The 22,990-nt window shown below is 36.3% G+C and overlaps 1 long non-coding RNA gene across 1 annotated transcript in view; it reads left to right on the forward strand.

The window, feature by feature from the left end:
- The window catches only part of LOC309508264, a 96,425-nt gene that overhangs the window by 4,472 nt on the left and 68,963 nt on the right, over positions 1-22,990 (forward strand). Inside the window, exon 2 of the long non-coding RNA XR_014209434.1 lies at positions 16,183-16,380. This is a non-coding gene — a long non-coding RNA (uncharacterized lncRNA). The remainder of the gene's footprint in view (positions 1-16,182; positions 16,381-22,990) is intronic.

Here is a 22,990-nt window from a genome sequence, read left to right on the forward strand (position 1 = left end):
AATAAAATAAAATAAAAACACCACTTTGTAATCGTTTTTAATATCACTCAATATAAATTGGTAATCAAAAGGCTTTAGTATGTTCCTTTTACATGTTTAAAAACAGGCATTGCTTATATTGTCTTAAAGTTTCTCCCCTTGGTTCAGCGATGGACAATTTCATAACATCATCCAAACATATTTCATAGCATATTCTACCTAAATAGGAGTAAACTGTTGTATATTTATCAGTGAATACAGTACAAGTAACACTAAACTATTGCCAAACTGTCATAATAATGTGAATGTTGATGCACAGATAACATAAGATTGATATAGGCTACTGTATACAAAATCCCAGATTTTTAATTTTGGAGTGCAAATACACTGGAGTGACTGATGCTATACATATTTATTTGTCTTTGGGTATGTCATGTGACTGACTTCATTTGGGTGTGGTGCTGTATGTGACATTATTACAAAGGGTTAATGGGCCACTAGCACACATAAGAAACAGCACTATCTCACGAAAGTACTGCCGTAACAGTCTCTGAGTCCATGGCTATTGGCATCATTCCCTTGTTTGGTGAAACAACAAGAATTATTGCCTTAAAAGTTTCTAGAAAAGCACTTGCATATGACAACTAAAAGGATTATCGTTCATGCTTATAGGGTAGAACCGAGCCGAGGGCTTTAGACAGCTAAGCAGACAAAGAAATGATTCTCGTAGCCTATCCGCATCAAACTCTAAGCAGCACTTGAAGAACTTTACTTTTTTGGCAGCTAGACTTTACTATTCACAGATTACATCTAATTAAGCAGAGAGATACTAAAAAAATAATGTTTATAGTGAGCAGTTGTTCCAAATTGGCCTGGGAGAAAGTAACGTACATAAAAGACCCACAAAATAAAAATAAAAAGGTTTAGTGGATGTACATTTATATACACAATATATATTTCTTTCATTCTAAATAAGAAACTGAGTGAAGTACTTAAAAAAAAAACAAGTAAGCGGATGTGGTTTACGCAAACTCCCTGGGCATATATTCAAATATTACTATCAAAAATATAATATTCAAAGCAAAGCCTTGCTAATTCAACTTAGAATCATTCAACATCAACAGCCAATCAGGGCGGGCAAAAGATGTGACATCACATGCCCTTATATGGCAGTGCGTTTCCAACCTCAACATTCCACACATCATCACTTCAAAGAGTCGTGACCAGAAAACACTCTTGAGATGTAAAGACACATTTCCCACAATCCTTATGCTGTAAACAGAGAAACCAAAGACCCTGCTTAGTTTCTGTATAATTCACATTTAACAGTTTTTCTAGTGGATGTAAACAGCTGATATTTAAAAAGTCACCCTAAGAATATAGGAAGCTGTAGTGATTTGTTGCTTTCTTTAATATCATTGAATCTATTCACACAGAGTATTGCGGAAACAAATAAGGTGTCGGACAAGCATGCAAACAGTTTTTGGATACACATAAATAGCTTTCTGTTAGTCGCAGGTGTCTTTCGAATATATTTAAGAATGTCCGTTTGAATTCACTAAACAGGTCATGAGAGAAAATGTAACTCTGAAATAGTAAACACCTGTTTAAGTAACTCTTCTGAACCATGCTTAGTAACCGACGTTATTCTAGTTTATTAATAAACCCTAAAATAGTGTTGGAATTCTATACACACACTGTTTTAAACTAACACCTCATTAATGCTGACCATTTCTAGTATCTTTAGTTAGCCTACTTATATTTGCTTTAGTCCACTCTCTAAAGCGAATGAAATGTTGCGAAATGTTCAATGGCATTGAAATCCATCCACTAAAAACCTGGCTCTGACTGCAATGGTCCTAATTTTACATTGTTTCCTCACTGTCGCTCTGAATGCACACAGTTCATCACATGGTGCAGGATTTGTCCAGTGGATCCTGTGGAGGGGGCGCCGGATGCTGCGCCGCTCCCGTCTTGGGTATCGCCACCATGGGTTTGGGCCGCAGGGCAGGGGGCTTGAGCTGCACCCCCATGCGCGGGGCCACGGCGGGTTTGAAGGTGCTCATGGTATCGCTAGAGGAGCTGGTGCTGCGGCGCATGGGCGGCTCCGTCGGGGCGGGCCGGGCCGGAGCAGGAGCCCGTGCAGTTGGCTGAGGGACTCGGTGGAGCTGGCCGGTGTGGGAGCGTAAAATATGCCTTATTGATGAAACACAAGCAGAATGAGTGTGTGAACTGTTTGTAAAGCCATTTTTACTTTACTTAAATTAAATTATAACTTCTGGTATTTCTGTATAGCTTCAACAAGGGGGTCATTATGGAGCCTCAGAAAACTTCCAAGGGTTTCAAATGAGACAAAACAAGTTTTAAAATAATCAACAACAACAACAACAAAAAATTTTAAAAAATTTTTCCTCTTCCCCTGATTACTATACCTAAAATAAAATAAAAAATATATTTTTTTGAATTAGAAAAACATTCAAAGAAAATATAAACTGAATACGAAAATATTTTTTTCTAATTGATCCCTAAAATATTTTATTGGGTAGAAAATGCTCTTTGTGCGCAAAAATATTTGTAAAAGTTTTTATTCAGTAATAATCACAAATGACAGGAAATTAACTTTCCTGTCATTTGTGATTATTAGCCTACTGAATAAAAACTTTTAATAGGAAATTCACTAGGGTCTCAGCAAACCTATTTAAAATAATAATAAAATATAAAGACATGGACATTTCTATAATTCATATAAATATCCAAATCATTTTACTGGGTAGAAATTTATCTTTGAGAGCAAAAATATTTGTAAAAATCATGTAAATTAATTTGTCAAAAAGAGTGAGAAGCCTAAAGAATTTTAAAGAAAAGCATTTTCTGGGCCAGCAAGTTTCAATCACTTAGAAGCCTATGGAGAAGTGATCCAGCTCTCAGATTTAATCAAAAATATCTTAATTTGTGTTCCGAAGACGGGGTTGGAACAACACGAGGGTGAGTAATTACTGACAGAATTTTCATTTTTGGGTGAACTAACCCTTTAAGAGTTTTTCTTTATTTCTTCTGTAATTGTGATTGTTAAAAGTTCATGTCGTTATCGTTTTGTTCCTTTAATGTTAGGGGTATTCAAGATTTAACTAAACGAAAGGCTGTTTTTTTGTATTGCAAGAGATTTAATGTAGATTTTAATTTTTTTACAAGAGACTCATGCTTGTTCTTCAGATGTGAATTTTTGGAAGTTTCAATGGGGCAGCGAAATTTGGCATTCTTTTGGAAGTAATCACTCAGCAGGAGTTGCAATTTTAAAGGGTTCATTTAAAGGTAAAATTGTTTATAGCAAAGTTCACATTGGGTAGGTGGATAATTCTAACGATATCCATTGATGGGAAATTTTTTTTGTTAGGTAGGCCTACTGTATATGCTTCAAATATTACAAAATATAATGTTGATTTGTTCTCTGATATTGAAAATGAGATTAAGAAAGAAAAAGATTCCATGATATTGAAATAATTCTAGGTGGGGACTTTAATATTGTCCCAGATGTTAAGATGGATAGAATTCCTATTCCAATTGGACCATCTACAGGTGATTCAGAGCTATCTGTATTTTGTGAAAATGTAGGGGTAATTGATATATGGAGATATAAACACCCACATTTGAAAGAGTACACATGGGGTAATAGGGATAAATCTTAACAGTCAAGAATCGATCTTTGGTTCATTTCTAATTCATTTGAACAAATTACAAACAGAGTATCAATTGAACCATCGATATTGTCTGATCACAAAATGATTTATCTTTGCATCAAAGGGAATAATGAAACTTCATATAAAGGCTCTTAGACTTATTGGAAACTTAATAATAGATTATTGGAAATTGATAGTTTTCCACATGAAATTAAGAAGATAATACAAACATATTGAAATCAAGCTTAGCGAACAAATTTATACTGTAAAAATTGGGAGCTTATGAAGTTTCAAATTAGACTTAGTGCAATTGATAAAGGCAAAGAAGTTGCAAAGTCTAATAAGTCAAAGGAAGAGGAAATTATTAGAGCTATTTGTAACATCACTAATAATACTGATGGGAATTCTAATTTGTTAATGAATCTGCAGGCTGAGTTAGATAAATTATATATAATCAAGGCAAAAGGAACATTTGTTAGATCACGAAGACGTTGGTTAGAGGAAGGGGAAACTAATTCCAGATACTTTTATAATTTGGAGAAAAGAAATGGAGAGTATACATCTATTAGAAAGCTTAATATTAATGGCCATGAAACACAGGACCCTATTATTATTTCAAAATATGTTTCAAATTTTTATGGTAAATTATATTCCAGCAATGCATGTTCTGTAAACTAAATAGATGATTTTTCAAAGCCCGCTTACTTGGACATCAGTGTGTGTTTTTCCCCTCAAATTATAAATGGTTCGCTAGTACTTGTGTATTTAAATGCCTGAAAAAGAAAAAAAAAGACATTATTTGGTTGAAAACTGTCTGAACGTGTGATAAATGACAACTGACACACAGTGCAGTGCAGAGAGCTCTCTGGCTCAGTGCCAAACGTGCGAAAGCAGCGCTGATCAGCGCTGTGATCATGCGTCAGTGAGATACAGTGCTATACTACAGTGATTATTACAACTCTGATCTGTGGTTTTAGAAGGTAGGTCAAGTCTTTCCAAGTCACTCACACAGGGCTCAAGTCCGAGTCAAGTCGCGAGTCATTGTTGTCAAAGTCTAAGTCGAGTCGCAAGTCATCTTTGATTATGCTAAGTCGAGTCGCAAGTCATCAAATTTGGGACTCGAGTCCAAGTCAAGTCCAAGTCAAGCGACTCGAGTCCACAACCCTGCAATTTAACATGACTTTATTTTTTAAAACTCTTAAATTCTTCGGTTTTGGGGACAAATTTCAAAAAGTAATCAGAACCCTATATAATAAGATTCCCAGCTCTGTACAATTGGCATATGGAACTTCTCATAGATTCGAAATTAAAAGGGGTATTCGACATATGAATACCTGCCCTATTAGTCCATTACTTTTTTTGTTGGTTACACAAATTATGGCCATTCATATTAAGAAAGACATTTTTCGCGGTTTTACAATAGGAGATACAGAAATTAAATGCACACAATTAGCTGATGACACTACTCTTTTCTTAAGAGACTGAAGTTGAAAAAGCAATTAATTCCCGTGCAAAAAGTTATCAAATATTTGGGTATAAGATTTCAAAAAATAAGGAAGTCAGGAATGAGTTAAACTTCACTCCCATCATTCAATCATTTGTAAAAGAAACTGAATTCTTGGCTGATGAGAGATCTCTCTTTCACTGGTCGTGTGTTATTGGTTAAAGCTGAGGGTTTATCCAGGTTGGTTTATGCTGCTCAAGTGTTAGATGTCCCCCCCTCATTAATTAAAATGATAGACACCAAACTCTTTAAATTTATTTGGAAGAACAAATCACATTATTAAAAAAGAAAATATTTGTAGGTCAAAAATTGAAGGAGGATTGAATGCTTTGGATGTTAAGACCTCTAACACGATATTTAAAATAAAATGGCTCCAAAATTATAAAAAAATAAAATAAACAAAGTATATGGTATACAGTACCTAATTTTATATTTCAAAAAGTAGGTGGTATAGAATTTATACTGAAATGTGATTATGATGTTAACAAAATACCCATTAAACTTGCAAGTTTCCACAAACAATCATTACCCTCATGGACCCAATGGTCTCCAATGTCCCAAGACCCAAATGTTTTGGAAAGAACTCAGTAATTACTTGCAAAGAAAAGTTATGACTCTTGTTAACTTTGAAGAAATTGATGTTATGTTAAAATGTTTTTCATTTGAGGGTGATACAAATATTTTGTTTATTTTAGATTGAATTGTTATAATTGCCCGTTACTATATTCACAAAGTCAAATGTAATGGAAAACTACCACATTTTGAACATTTTAAAATTGAACAATGTTAAAATATATTTAGAAACAATATCCAAAAGTAAAAACCTAAAAGCTAGGAAAACTACACAGCTGTTTGACAGGTACAGGTGTTTTTTTCTTTTTTCTTTTGGCTATTTTTTTTTCTTTTTTCTTTTCTTTACTCCTGACATGTATGGTCATATGTACTCTTGTATGTAAATTATGTTTTGTTCTTGTTAAAATGCAATCAAATAAAAATTAAAAATAAAATCAGTTGTCACCCAAAAGTTCAGGGGTCAGCGGCCATTTTGACGTCAAAATAGCTGTATTATTTATATGTAATTTGTAAGTTTACCCAGAGACAATTTATATAAGAGACATGCCACTTCCTCAATCCTCAATACAACTATATAAGGAAAACCATAGACAGTATAAGAAGATTACAGCGCAGTCTTGCCCTCCGCAAAATGGCGGACGCGATGACGTATCGCAGCAACGTTCCAAAGCGGCCAATAGGGCGTCTATGTAGTTATTATGTCTATGTGTCCGATCCGATTGGTTAATAATAATCCTATTTCAGTATCTTGCCGCACTATTGGCTCGACTTATATAGTAGGCAACCGCGTTTGCCTGCATATTTACGGGTCGTGCAATATAATTTCGGGGGGAAATGTGCAATAAATGGGAGTGGCAACACTTTTCATATCGTTGAGAATAAAACAACCGTCCCAAATTTACAAATCCAGGTTCTCCCTCCATGGGGATCATCCATTTCGAAAAGTAAAGCAGATACGGACCCTCGGCCCACGCGAGATGCAATGCGATTGGTTGCTGGACCAGTCAATGGAATTAATCTGTGTAAATCCTATTATTTTAATAATAAAAAATCCTATTATTTTAATAGGATTTAAAATTGCCTAGTCATTAGATTTGTGAATTCTCTTTCTGAAAAACAAAATTATATCATTAATCTTTTAATTATTTTGGCGAAGTTTTATATTCATTAGACAAAAATAACTCAAAAGAAACCCTCCTATATTACCTTTTATAACACTGATCTCACAATATACTTAGAATATCTTTTAAACATGAGATCACAAAACAAAAAGCTTATAAAAACAATACAAATTTTAAAGCTTTTCAAATACATATAACTGCCCTGATATTATAAACTTTCATTTCTGTATTTATTATTTATTATTTATTTTATTATTATTATGTACATTTATACTTTAGTTGTTGTTGTTATTAATACATTTTGAATTGTATTTACAGTGCCTTGTATTCATTTTGTTTTTTGTTGCATTGTACTTGAAATGTTTGTAATTTAACTAAATAAATAAAAAGCACAATATGTTATGTATACCGTACGTAATAAGATACATTTCTAAAATCAATACTTTCAATATTCAATACTTTCAAAACATTTTTTAAGCAAATCTGGAGGCTAATGAAATGAAACAGATGAGAATCATTTTCCCATCTAAAATACAGTTGATTTTATTGTAATGTGATGAATCAGAAAAAAATATATATATAACATTCGCTTAGGCTGTTTTTTAAATGGACCAAAATAAAGTGAAACCAAAGTAACAATTTGAAGTGACCAGACCACTGACATTGATAATGAATATTATAAACAAATATATAAGATGGCACCACAAGACGACTTTCACTTGCAGAGCAAATTTAGCACGTTTATAGTTAACTGGGTAGCAATTGTGAACAATTTTAATAGAGAATTCAAAAATAATTTGGATTTCTTCACCACTACGGTTAGATGGCGTATTAGTGATACTGAAAGCTGATTGGCCTTGATATATATGCGGAAAAGGGCCAATTTAATTATTAATTTATATGATGTCCGATTTATATGATGTTTTTGCGCGCATTTTCCACGGGTTTTAATAATAAAACTGGTCTGAAAGAATGAATATCATATTAAAGAAAACGTCAACATTAAGGTTGCAATTATTTAATAAATCAGAGTCGATGTGCGCGTGCATGCGTGATTCGAATTTTAGTTGCTAATAGCGACGCATTTTATGAATCTGAACAATCTGCATATATCTAGCTACTCCGCGATCGACCGCTGTCTGTTGGTTGAGAGACGAGGCGAATTGACAGACTGACTTTTGCTGAGCGAAACTTGAGACTTTTAACCTGTTTTTTGGATTTCTGAGAGGAGACTTAACGTTATATTCTTGAAGGACATCGGAGGATATATCCTTTTTGAAAGCGTCATATAATTTCTGCTAATACTTTTGTTTGATATTTTTTTTTAGGGGAGTAGCTGCTAACGTTAACGTTATTTCTGAGGAGATTTCTGTTGTATTGTATTGTGTTGTCTTGTATTTTGTACCATTTTATTGCAGTTTGGGGAGGTTGGCGATGGCTCGTCGTAACCACATGATGGGCGAAAGAGGAAGTGAGTGCTTTAATTTTTAATTTATTTGTTATGGTGTGTTGTACAATGACTGACTGATCCCATTTGATCCCATTTATTTGATTCCTTGCGTGTGAAATAAACTTGAATTGAATTTGAGTAACTTAACTGAAGTAAAAATCTGTAATTGACCACAGACATTGATTATTGATTATTATGATTAAACTAACGTTATGTGATATGTGAAATATTCCATCCTTAGAGCACTCCAGATCCAGGAGAGCTGCTTTCGGTCAGACGGCTGGTCAGGAGGTTTGGAGGCCCGATTCTGATGACCGTGATCAGGATCCGCTGCCCAGAGATGGACAAAGTAAGTTACACAATTTCCTTACTTGAGTGAAAGTAAGTTACAGATACTTCTGGTCAAATATTACTCAGTTACAAGTAAAAGTTGAAAAGACTGATTTTTACTTGAGTAAAAGTACAGAAGTAGGCCTACTTGTTTTTAAAAGTATTTAAGTATCAAAAGTAAAAAGTAAATGTCAATGCATTGTTTTATTATTGTTTGTAATACGTATAGTAAATTATGCCTCTGAATCTATGCCTGCCTACCTACCCACCCTCATATCAATATGAAATTTATTTCTAGAACACAGTTTGTAGTGGGATTGAATGTGAGATTGAATAAGTGCTCTCAATAACGTCCACAATAGTTTCGGCTGTTCCCTCAAATAGTGCCCTATTTAAAAAAATGTGGCTTTTAGGATGAATATGTCAGCCACTGTTATAAGCTAGTGTGCTCCAAAACAATGACAAAATGAGCATTTAGAAGACCAAACCTAACATTGAAAATGAAAGTCAGATTGATGTCAGAATCCAACTACTTTCTACTCAAGGACCTTGACAGAAATGTAACGTTAGTGGAGTAAAAAGTATGATATTTGTCTTTCAAATGTAGTGAAGTTAAAGTAAAATGTTTCCAGAAAAAATAATACTCAAGTAAAGTACAGATACTCAAAAAGTGTACTTAAGTACAGTACTCAAATAACTGTACTTTGTTACTGTCCACCTCTGCCGCTGCCAGACCCGATCCAGACACAGAGCCAGGATCGTCCTGGATATTTACCTTCTCTGTCTTCTGAGTTTTCTGTTTCTGTGTCCACAGGTCAGGCTCACGGGGCGACGGCGAAGCAGAACCCAGATGTTGGACGTCCGTCCACTTCATCTAAACACTCTCGCAGAGGTCAGAATAGGCTTTTAATAAAGATGTAATGGCTTAGTTTCTATTTCTATTTTCAATGGCTGATTTGTCAACTAAACCAACTAAAGTACGGTAACACTTTATTTTGATGGTCCCTTTTGAACAATCTGTCGACTATAAGTAACTTTGCAACTACATGTCGACTAACTCTCATTAGAGTATATCAGTAGACTCTCTCCTTAATATCTGCAAACTCTTTATTGTAATGCTCCAACAACAGACACTCTACTGACAACAAGTAACTTTTCAACTACATGTCAACTTATTCTAACCCTACCAGTCTATTAATACTCTAATGAGAGTTAGTAGACATGTAGGTGCAATTTTACTTATAGGCAACTGAATGTCTGTTGGGAGGAGCATTTTACTATTAAGATTTGAATAGTAAAATGTAAGTTATGTCATTGGTTAATTTGATGTCAGAGATGGGTCTAATAGTTGTTTTCATTCGTTTTTTCTTCATTTCAGAAAAAGCTCCAGAACATAGGGAGAGACTTTGCCTCAGGATCTGGAAGGCTACGAAGGGTGTTTTCAGCTGCTGTTTCTGTGGTGCTGTGACTGTTGTGGAGCCTTTCATTCCTGAACCATCGTCACCTGCTGCAGATCACTCCGGTGTCAAGCCAAATAATGGTAAATCATTATGTCTCCAACATTATTTTAAACAGTATTATCTTGTTTTCCACTCAAAATAAGGCTTGTTTTTACAGAATATAAAAATTATTTCCCCCATTATAATATTATTTTCTCGACCAGCACTGACATTTTTAAAATAAAACAATGGATTATAAAATTATAAAATAGAATGTTCCTTTAACCAAGATAAAACATTTTTGAAACGGTGAAAAAACTGGACGTTTAGAACGTTCAGGGAACATTTAGAAATAATGTTTTCTTAATTGAATGGGAATGTTAGCAAAACGTTCTCAATAAGGCATGAGCTCGATGGCTGTCTGACACACACCCGAAACACACGCACAGAATGCCGCTTCACAGACAGCATACGATCCAGAAAAGAATTCAATTTCACCACTTATTTCTCTTGAATTGTCAAAAACATGCAAAATTGTCAAAATGGCTGTCGTGCCGAGTATTACAGAGTCAGTTATGTCATAAATAAGACATTGCTATGCATTTAATAAATGTCAGTGTTTAATAAAATATATCAATATTTAGATATGGCCCATATGATCTTTACCATTACAAGAACTGAGCCACATGTGCCAGAGTTGGCCAAATGAAGCCTGGAAATGTATGTTTTCTTTTTAATTAAAGATCAGATAAAATAAGAAAAATAACTTTAGCGTTGAATCGGAATCACCAGGCTCCACCCTCGTAATCGTGATAATAGTGAAATGAAATTACTATTACTATTGTGAAATAATATGTTGGGACATTTATGCAGGCATTAAGCAGAAGTCAGGTGGATAGCGTGAACAATTCCCATTACTTTAGATCTGTAACTTTACAGATAAGATTTGAATAGTAAAATGTAAGTTATGTCATTGCTTAATTTGATGTCAGAGATGGGTCTAATAGTTGTTTTCATTTGTTTTTTCTTCATTTCAGAAAAAGCTCCAGAACATAGCGAGAGACCTGGTCTTTGCCTCAGGATCTGGAAGGCTACGAAGGGTGTTTTCAGCTGCTGTTCCTGTGGTGCTGTGACTGATGTGGAGCCTTTCATTCCGTCACCTGCTCCAGATCACTCTGGTGTCAAGCCAAATAATGGTAAATCATTATTTCTCCAACATTATTTTAAACAGTATTATCTTGTTTTCCACTCAAAATAAGGCTTGTTTCTACAGAATATTAAAATGATTTCCCCCATTATAATATTATTTTCTCGACCAGAAAAAGCTCCGAACGTATGAAGAAACCTGGTCGTTTCCATAAGCTCAGGAAGGCTGTTTTCAGCAGGTCTTCCAGTGGTGCTGTGACTGTTGTGGAGCCGTTTATTCCTGAACCATCGTCACCTGCTTCAGATCACTCCGGCGTCAAGCCAAATAATGGTAAATCATTATTTCTCCATCATTATTTTAATTAACTGCAGATGTTTTGTTATTGGATCATTCGTGCCGCGAGATGTTTTATAGGGGGCGGTGAAAAAAGTCAGGCACCGAAAGTTGCGTTCTTATTCGGTCTCGATACTACCGTTTACGTCGGAACCGGTTCCCTATTGGAACCGGGTTTCGGTACCCAACCCTAATCATTGCTTAATTTGACGTCAGAGATGGGTCTAATAGTTGTTTTCATTTGTTTTTTCTTCATTTCAGAAAAAGCTCCAGAACCTGGTCGTTCTCTCAAGTTCTGGGAGGATACGATGGGTGTTTTCAGCAGCACTTCCAGTAATTCTGTGACTGTTGTGGAGCCTTTTATTCCTCCAGCAGATCTTGTTCCTGAAACATCATCACCACCTGCTGCAGATCACTCCGACGTCAAGCCAAATAGTGGTAAATCATTATTTCTCCATCATTATCATTAACCCTACCAGTCTACTAATACTCTACTAATACTTTAATGAGAGTTAGTAGACATGCAGGTGCAATGTTTCTTATAGACTTATAGAATGTCACCAAAATAAAGTGAAACCAAAGTAACAATTTGATGTGACCACTGACATTGATAATTAATATAATAAAAAAAAGTAATAAAAAAACCAAACAGTTTTTGATGTCTGAAATGTTCCATCCTCAGGAACTGTTTCCATAGATTCCTCTCCGGGCATCACGTCATCCTCAGCTTCCTGGTCCGACAGCCTCGAAGGGTTTCTGTGTCCTCCGCTGCCGGGTCAAGTTCCTGTCGAGCCAACAGAGACATCAACTGGCCGAACTGTTCAGGGTGCCGCGGAGGCTTCTCCAGTGAACAAGAGCTCAACAGGTGAGACTGAAATAAGGCTGGGCAGTGCAAAGTCTACAGAGAGAGATTTTGCTATTTCATGCATAACTGAGTCAAGTTTTTAACACGTCCGATCACATTTACTGTTGCTCGACCAGCACTGATATTTTTTAAATAAAACAATGGATCTAGCAAGCTAATAATTGTCTCATGTTTTTCTGTTTGTTTTTCAGAGTCCTTTGAGTCTCTCTATAACATGGAAAAGTTAATTGGATCCGGAGGATTTGGCAGAGTGTTCCTGGGAACACGCAAATTTGATGGCAAAAGGGTAAATCTTACTGAATTGTACAAACATTTTGCTCTTGCATGCATCAAAACACATTTAAAACAATTTACAAATGGTTTAATACTTAATACAAGGCCAGATGCTTGAATACTGTTACTGTTATTGAAACTGTTTTTTTTGTTTGTTTTTTGCAGGTTGCCATCAAGCAGTTACGCAAGATTGACAACAATCGTTATCTTAATATTGTAAGTTGGCCAAAACCTGAATGTGTATAGAGTTGTTTAAGTGCAGATTACTGTAGTTAATACACCCATAGGAAGCATTAGGTATAAATGTGATCAACAAATAAGCCTAGAGGCACCAAATAACTTTGAGCTGAAAAGGCTCTTTTGAACGCATCTAAAAAGATCAAAGAATAGTACATTTCAAAATGATGTTTTCTTCAGATTTTTACCCAGCTAACCTTCTGTCTGCTTCTTCTCTCTAGCCTGGGAATCCCGAACCTCTCGTTACAGAAGTGGCACTGCTGTTGCTGATAAAGCGAGAACCCATAAGCCCCTTTGTCATACAACTGCACGAGTGGTTTGAACATCCTAGATCATTCACTCTGGTTATGGAGTATCCGGAGCCCTGCCAGACCTTGCTGGACTCAATGAATCGTCAACCTTTGAGTGACTGTCTCTTACGGGTCATCATGAGACAGGCTGTGCGGGCAGTGCAACACTGCATCCGTTGTGGGGTTTTCCATAGTGACATTCATACGAAAAATTTCCTGTGGAAGAAAGACACGCTACATCTCAAGCTGATAGACTTTGGCTGCGGTCAGCTAGTTAGTAGTGAAGGCTGCGAGAGCAACACATACGAGGGTGAGCATTTTGGGAGTGTGGAAACCTGAAGGTAGTGACTTACTAATTATTTGATGATGCTTGAAAAAAAAAAGCTCAACAATGTGCAAATGTCTTTCTTACAGGAATGAATGGATACCGCCCACCTGAAGTCTTTACAGAACCTCGATTCCACGCCGTCCCAGCAAATGTCTGGTCTCTAGGAGTGCTGCTGTACGAGTTGTCGAACGAATGTCTTCCTTTTGTTAGTGTAACGGAAGTCAAACGAGCCAAAGTTACATTTGTAAACCCCGACTTATCCAAACGTGAGTGAATAATGATGATAACATTGAAATCAGAATTTTCATATATAGCTCAACGTATAGCGAAAGCCATCGCTGTTTTCAAAAATCCCAGGTCACATGGTCATGACTAACCAGCTCTCTCCTTATTAAAATGTGTACAGACTGCAGGGATCTGATTAGACAGTGTCTAGCGAGGGATCCAACTAAACGCCCCAGCTTAGAGCAGATGTTACAACATCAATGGATTGATTGTGATCTAGATTGGAGAAGTTTAGGAGACTCATTCAGATGAGGCAGTATAACAGGTAAAGTAGGATTATTATCTTTTGTCTTAAATTCTGGATTATTTGTAGTGAGATTTTCAAATTTGTGTTCATTGTAATGTTCTTGTTATAGTCAAATCACCTATATAGCTATATCATTTATATAGCGCTTGATACTATACAGATTGTTTTAAAGCTGCATCCCTGAAGTAAACAGGAAAATAACAGAATCAGTAAACCAAACAGAATTCAATTCTGTTCTAGCTCTAAAAAAACATTCATGAGTTGACTTGTTCATATTCTCTTTGTTTTGGATAGGAAATAACATACTTGCTGAGAGCTCTGAGCTCGAGACTTGACCCGAAGCCTGAAGTCCAACACCAACCTGACAGAAACTCAGAGCCTTTTATTCCTCCAGCAGATCCTGTTCCTGAACCATCATCACCACCTGCTCCAGATCCGTCCGGCGTCAAGCCAAATAATGGTTAATCATTATTTCTCCATCATTATTTTAAACCACATAAGTTCACATCACCAGACTTCATCTTTGGAGTCATTTCATAGTGTCATTCTACGGTTTGCCCCCAAAAATGTGGCGTTCCCATTTCTTGGAATGTTGTGCAGGTCATTTAACTGCTGTTAAAATAACTTTACATCACTATAGGCTATTTTCCTGAATTGTGTCTGTGCACTTGCAGTGTCACGGTTCATAGATCCAATGTCTCTCTCTAGTCTCGTGCCTTGTTGTTTACGTGTGTGGGTGTGTCCGGATCGTTACGGTTGATCAGTATCCAGCTGCAATCACTCATCATCACCAGCTGCCACTCATCTCATCTCCTATAAATGCTCACCACTTTCTCATCTCCTTTCTCAGATCATTGTATGAAGTCTCTGTGTTGTCTGATCCTGTTCCCGTGCCTCGTGTCCCGTCTTGAGTTCCTGTGTTCCGGTTTCGCGTCTTGTTGGATTACGTTTCATGTCTGGATCAAGTCATCACTCATCAGAGCACGCTGCACTTCATCCATCACTCCGTGTCTGACCATCAAAGTCCCTGCGCCACCGCCTGCATCACCCGGATTAATTCATCGTCATCAACACTATTGACTATTAATAAAGAGCTTTTACTTGCATATTGTGTCCTCGTTTCTGACGTAACATGCAGACTATACCTGGCTGCGTTTCATTACAATGAAAATGCTGGTCTTGCACAAGCAACATCATCAATATTGATGAACTTTCAGACACTGTTTCGTCCTATGTTACCTTTTGTGTGGATACTGTTATCCCAGTCAAAACCATTATCACTTTCCCCAACAATAAACCATGGGTTACCAAAGATCTAAAAACAGTGATTAATAAGAAAAAAAAGATCTTCTTTACTGGTGACTCATTGGAGAGAAAGTCTGTATCCAGAGAGGTTAGGGCTGAAATAGTAAAAGCCAAAAGTAAGTATAGGGAAAAAATAGAAAAACAATATGTAAATGGCGACCTTAGGTCAGCATGGCGTGGGATTAATCAGTGTGGTAATGAACCCAGGCAGCAGATCAGCCTTAACAGTGTTCAGGATGACTGTTTGCCTGATGCTTTTAATACTTTTTTTTTACTATTTGAAACGTCTGATTTCATGCATGATGTCTCCAGGTTGAAAAACTCCTTGACACCATGTAGGCAAGGCAAGTTTATTTATATAGCACATTTCATACACAATGGCAATTCAAAGTGCTTTACATAGAAGAGATTAAAATAATAAAAAGAAATAAGAATAATTAAAACAGTTTAGAAAAATAAAATACAGTACTTTTAAAAATAAAAAAAGAATATTATTATAGATCTTTCCTTCAAAGGATTCCCTTAAGACTTAAATCTTTCCTTCTTTTAACCTTCAATCTTCTTACGACTTCCATCTATCAACTTTCCTTTAACTTTCTTTTCTCCCTCATTTACTCACACGTTCTTTTCACTTTCTTTAGCACTACGTTCACATTCTTTCTCAGACGAAAACTTTAATATCGTCATTTAAATACTGTTCTACTTTCAAACCCACATTGATACACGTCACTTTCACTTCCATAATTATTTCTCATTTTACAGAAAATAGGTGTGTAAAAATGGTCTAGTTTACTGTTAGATGACCCCATGTTTGGCTGAATCCCCTTTCTGGATTTAACTCTCTTGACACGTGTCTTACTAGTCCGTCAAACGTCTTCAACAGACCCGATTTTTTCACCCAAAATCGGCCAGGTTTTAGCAAATATGCTCTGTGATTATCTGTGATTATGGTTTTACTCAGAATCTTCTCATGAGCACTTTCTAGCGCTTGATTACTGTTAGATGACCCCATGTAGTGATATTAAAATATCTCAAGAACAAGTTGAGGTTCTATTTAAGAAAACAAAAAAGAGGAAAGCCTCAGGCCCAGACCTTATCTATGGTCACACATTACACCACTGTGCTGGACAACTCAGTGGTGTTTTTTCCCATCTTTTTCAAATGTGTGTTGATAACTGCAAGCTCCCAACTATTTGGAAATCTTCCATTGTTATTCCTATCCCCAAAATCAATAGAGCTAGGGAATTACAAGATTTCAGACCTGTGGCGCTTACTTCCCTTGTAGTAAAAAACCTTGAGAAAATCCTAAAAGAAGAGGTTCTCATCTTGGTCGAGGGCAAACTTGATTCTCTTCAATTTGCCTATCAGAGGAATAAAGGTGTGGATGATGCTAAGCTTTTTATCTTGGACACACTTTAGAAGCATTTGGAGAAACCCCAATCTCATGCCAGGCTTTTATTTGCTGACTTTTCATCAGCTTTTAACAAAATGCAGCCTCTCATTTTGATTGAGAGGCTTGCTTCTTATTTTAATCTGCCCGATCAGCTTTTAGCCTTGTTCTTAAATTTTCTGACTGATAGGACACAGAGGGTTTTAGTAAATGGGGTTACTTTAAAAACCCAAGTCTCCAACACAGGTTCCCCACAAGGCTGTGTACTTTCCCCGCTACTGTTCATTTTATACACGGATAGTTGTAGGTCTCTTAAAGAGGATAGTTTTCTTGTTCAATTTTCTGATGATACTGCTCTGCTGTCACTCCTCCATGGCACAGAGTCAGATCACGGACGAGCACTTCCTGATTTCGTTAAGTGGTGTGATGACAGCCTTCTTGAAACTAAGGAACTCATTATCGATTTTAGAAAAAAAGGGACAAATACTTCAGTATGCAGGATCCATGGCGAGGATGTGGAGATGGTAAATTATTATAAATATCTGGGTACGGTTTTTGATTCAACTGAAGTTTGAAAGGAACTCTGAATCAGTGGTCAAACGGGCCCAGCAGAGAGTACATTTATTGCGCAGGATAAATTCCTTTGGGGTTTCTAAATCTATACTGTGCAATGTGTATTTGTCTTATATTGAGAGCCTTCTTACTTTTTCTTTCATTTGTTGGTTTGGTAATATTTCAGTGAAGGACCGAAACTGTTTAAATAATATTGTGAAAGTCTGTTCCAAAATGATTGGAATCCAAATGTGCGACTTAAATTCTCTTTGGGAGAAACGTGTTCTTCAAAAAGTAAAAAGTCTGATGAACCAACATCATATTCTGGGAGATGAATTTGTTCTTATGCCATCAGGTCGGCGTTACTTGCAGCCCCCTAGAAAGACAAACCGTTATGGAAGATCATTTATTCCTTCAGCAATTATGCTGTTAAATATTGAGCTAAAGAAATAATTATGGACTGATCTGTTCTTGGCACTATGCACTTTAGGAGCTTTTTTCTGCTTTTGATGTCTTTTTATTTATAAACTGTCTTTGGACCTGGACCCTATCATGTTACCCTTGTTATATACTACATGCTATGGCTGTGTGAATGGTTGTATGTTTAGATGGTGTACTGTAGAAACTGAATTGCCCTTTGGGGATTAATAAAGCTATCTGTATCTGTATCTGTATCAACAGGACATCCACTATTCAAAGTGAACTTTCCAAAGGCCAGGAAAGGACAATGCACGATCAAACAAGTGAAGACACCACCAACATTCAGTAAGTTACTTTAATTTTTTTTTTTTTATATATATAAAATGAAATATAAATTAACAGTGTTATTGCAAGTTTTCCTGAAAGTTAGGGTAAAATACTTTAATATCTACAAATAAATTTTGTTTTATTGCACAGAGTACCTAGATGACCTACAGGACCTAATATTTGAGCATGTTTTTGTGGACCCTGCTCCATACATGGATGAGGTACTTAAGATACCCATACCATCAGACCTTTGTGCGGAGTATGAGCGGCCAGACAAGGAGGAGGTCATCTCCACCATGGTGTCCAGATTCAATCATCAGCTGGTAGGAAACCAACATATCTGCCCTGATCATCTGGAAACTCACGGCGAACCCTCATCACCACACAGGCTGGAATCACGACACGTTCCCGACGGCCAAGGAAACCCCAGCACCAGCTCACAAAGGAGCGATATGCCGGAAACCTGTAACGACTAAAACACAGGCACATGTACAATGTACAGATAGTACTTTATTTTTCAGCAATGTTTTTTTGTTTTTTATAGCACAGCCTATGCTTCATTTTGTGCTTTCTTATAATTCTATGAAGACTCCTGAAGTTATTTCTTACTGTTTTAGATAAAATGTCAAATATTCACTAGTTTGTTTACAGTATGTATTGGTTTTGTAGAATCTGCTATGTTTATTTAATTACAAGAATATTTATACAAATTGTGAAATAATTTTCTTGCATTTGACTTTGTTTAAATTCCCGAAGAAATAGGATAACCTTTCACAGGTGATAAAGTGTTGTATTAACTCAATATTCCAGGTTTTTAAACTATGGAAACTTTTAGCTAATGCCTTTTTTGTTGTATTGATGTATTTTAGTTTTGCAAAATCATCTGCTGAAGTCTATTGCAGATATAGATATTCATACATGCGTCTAACTAAGGTTGCAGATGCACAGAGCACTTGCTCTCTAAAGTTCAGGGACAGGCTTTGACCGTTCCAATATGGCGGACGGCTTACGGCCCAAAGAAAGCAGCCGCTAATGAGTCCTCTATGTCTTTATGTCTATGCATGCAACTCCAGGAAACCATGCAGTGGGTCACCATGGCTACCATAGCTGCTAGCTGTTCTTTTGAGGTTTTAATGGCAGTTGACAAACAAAGAATTTCGCAAAAACTATAAAACTCAGTCTTACGCAAACCTGAAAAATAAACATTTTAAAATGCTCTCTGTAATACTTGATTCTGGTTAATGAAACATTTGTACATTTCCCCTTAAACATGACCCCAGTCAACCATTTCCTTCCTGCTAGTTTCCAGTTTGACGTGTCTCACATCACATCCTCTTTCTTTTCACACATAAAAACATTAACATTAGCTGCCAGTAGGCAGGCAAGAGGAATTCTGGGAGATGGCTGAGATCTTATTCTTTTTAACACTTCCAATAAGTGAATCGAAGCAAAAAGAAGAATCATCTATTTTCCCCTCTATATTTCCTCTTTGTGTGATTTCATGCCATCCCTCATCACTATTTAATGCTGATCTTTTGGTGATAATTCCACTTGTTATAAATTGTTAATTACAACACAAATGTATATGTTACAACAAAAATAAGAGTTAGACTAAAAGAGGCTTGTGGCCTGGCCATCATAGTATAAGAAAATAAAAGTTTGTTTATGATTAGCATGAAATTAAAACTATAAGAAGCATGATTACAGGTAGCATCTCATTATTATATTAAGTTCTTAGCAAATTCTTACCGCTGAGCTGTGATTTATAATATTGGTTCAATTTGAACTGGTAAATGCTACGGTGTATCTTCAATAGAAGGGTTAAAAAAGACATTGGAACAAACACGTTTAACCAGATCTTGTTTTTCAAAATGCTCTGACACTCCTTCCTCCTTAACAGTGACAATTGGGAAACAACCAAGTCCAGACTGGGAATTCATTAAGCCACTGTCTTTGTTTTTAAGCATCATATTGTGAAGAGTGTTTAATGTCATATGTCACCACATACAATCTTATCCTTTAAGAAAACAACAGGAGGAACAAGCCAACACCTCAGTGAACTGACCAAACTATGTTCTTTATTAGAAAGACTGAGCAGTCCTCCAAAAGCTCTACAACTTGTTAGGATGTTACATGCCAAATATACAGTCTTACATAAAAGTGCAATGTCACAATGGCTAAGCAGTATTTTTATTATTTGACCATTCTTACAACTTAATAAACAGAACAACGTTAGTAATAATTTATTTACTGTAATCCCTAGCAACTCGGTATACTGGATCTGAAATAAGAATGCCACGGCACAGAGGACGTTTGTATGAAGTTCCTCTAAAACAGTTTTTAAAGGCACTTTCACAAGTACATAGTACAGAGATGTACGTGGACACTGATAAAACAGCAATGAAATACATACAGAGATTTTGCTACTGTGTGTAGTTTTGCAGGGAGAACATTTCTCAAGGCTTAGCTGAGAGACATAAGATCTCAAATATCAACGTAATGTACACTCTTAAAAAATAAAATAAAATAAAATAAAAACACCACTTTGTAATCGTTTTTAATATCACTCAATATAAATTGGTAATCAAAAGGCTTTAGTATGTTCCTTTTACATGTTTAAAAACAGGCATTGCTTATATTGTCTTAAAGTTTCTCCCCTTGGTTCAGCGATGGACAATTTCATAACATCATCCAAACATATTTCATAGCATATTCTACCTAAATAGGAGTAAACTGTTGTATATTTATCAGTGAATACAGTACAAGTAACACTAAACTATTGCCAAACTGTCATAATAATGTGAATGTTGATGCACAGATAACATAAGATTGATATAGGCTACTGTATACAAAATCCCAGATTTTTAATTTTGGAGTGCAAATACACTGGAGTGACTGATGCTATACATATTTATTTGTCTTTGGGTATGTCATGTGACTGACTTCATTTGGGTGTGGTGCTGTATGTGACATTATTACAAAGGGTTAATGGGCCACTAGCACACATAAGAAACAGCACTATCTCACGAAAGTACTGCCGTAACAGTCTCTGAGTCCATGGCTATTGGCATCATTCCCTTGTTTGGTGAAACAACAAGAATTATTGCCTTAAAAGTTTCTAGAAAAGCACTTGCATATGACAACTAAAAGGATTATCGTTCATGCTTATAGGGTAGAACCGAGCCGAGGGCTTTAGACAGCTAAGCAGACAAAGAAATGATTCTCGTAGCCTATCCGCATCAAACTCTAAGCAGCACTTGAAGAACTTTACTTTTTTGGCAGCTAGACTTTACTATTCACAGATTACATCTAATTAAGCAGAGAGATACTAAAAAAATAATGTTTATAGTGAGCAGTTGTTCCAAATTGGCCTGGGAGAAAGTAACGTACATAAAAGACCCACAAAATAAAAATAAAAAGGTTTAGTGGATGTACATTTATATACACAATATATATTTCTTTCATTCTAAATAAGAAACTGAGTGAAGTACTTAAAAAAAAAACAAGTAAGCGGATGTGGTTTACGCAAACTCCCTGGGCATATATTCAAATATTACTATCAAAAATATAATATTCAAAGCAAAGCCTTGCTAATTCAACTTAGAATCATTCAACATCAACAGCCAATCAGGGCGGGCAAAAGATGTGACATCACATGCCCTTATATGGCAGTGCGTTTCCAACCTCAACATTCCACACATCATCACTTCAAAGAGTCGTGACCAGAAAACACTCTTGAGATGTAAAGACACATTTCCCACAATCCTTATGCTGTAAACAGAGAAACCAAAGACCCTGCTTAGTTTCTGTATAATTCACATTTAAAGCTGCCGTCGGCAACATTTTTTTTATCATATTCAGTGTAATCGACACTATAATCCGACAGAACAACATAAATAAGGTGGTTTTAGAAAAAAACCCGAGCTTCTAACTCCACCTGGAGCGTGTTATTTGTTTTGCAAAAATCCAGCGCTCCCGCTTCATCAGGTCCAATCAGCACAGGGGGGTGTGAGATCTGACTGTCAATCACAGGTCGTGCACACGCCACAGATCCCCCCTCACTCGCGCACGTTAATATCACATGCACACGCCACGCCTGAAGTTCGCCTGGAGATTGCATGAAGCGTGATGGCGGAGAGAAAATCTACTAACAAGCTTCCAATTCCTCGGTTATTGCTATTTATGGATAGATTAGCCAGGGCAGCCTACCTCCGAGTCCATGGTGTTGATAGATGCTGAAGAGACGTACGCGTTCACAGAAAATCAGGTACACACGCACAGTGACGCACTGACGAGCACGACCTCGATGGGAGGGTGCTCGCTGGTAGTGGGGAGGGGCATGAGAGTTGTAAACATTCAAAATTTTGGCTAATCGACCCAATCTGCCAGACTTGCCGACGGCAGCTTTAACAGTTTTTCTAGTGGATGTAAACAGCTGATATTTAAAAAGTCACCCTAAGAATATAGGAAGCTGTAGTGATTTGTTGCTTTCTTTAATATCATTGAATCTATTCACACAGAGTATTGCGGAAACAAATAAGGTGTCGGACAAGCATGCAAACAGTTTTTGGATACACATAAATAGCTTTCTGTTAGTCGCAGGTGTCTTTCGAATATATTTAAGAATGTCCGTTTGAATTCACTAAACAGGTCATGAGAGAAAATGTAACTCTGAAATAGTAAACACCTGTTTAAGTAACTCTTCTGAACCATGCTTAGTAACCGACGTTATTCTAGTTTATTAATAAACCCTAAAATAGTGTTGGAATTCTATACACACACTGTTTTAAACTAACACCTCATTAATGCTGACCATTTCTAGTATCTTTAGTTAGCCTACTTATATTTGCTTTAGTCCACTCTCTAAAGCGAATGAAATGTTGCGAAATGTTCAATGGCATTGAAATCCATCCACTAA

This window comes from Leuciscus leuciscus, assembly GCF_965113295.1.
Source record: "Leuciscus leuciscus genome assembly, chromosome: 10".
Taxonomy (NCBI): domain Eukaryota; kingdom Metazoa; phylum Chordata; class Actinopteri; order Cypriniformes; family Leuciscidae; genus Leuciscus; species Leuciscus leuciscus.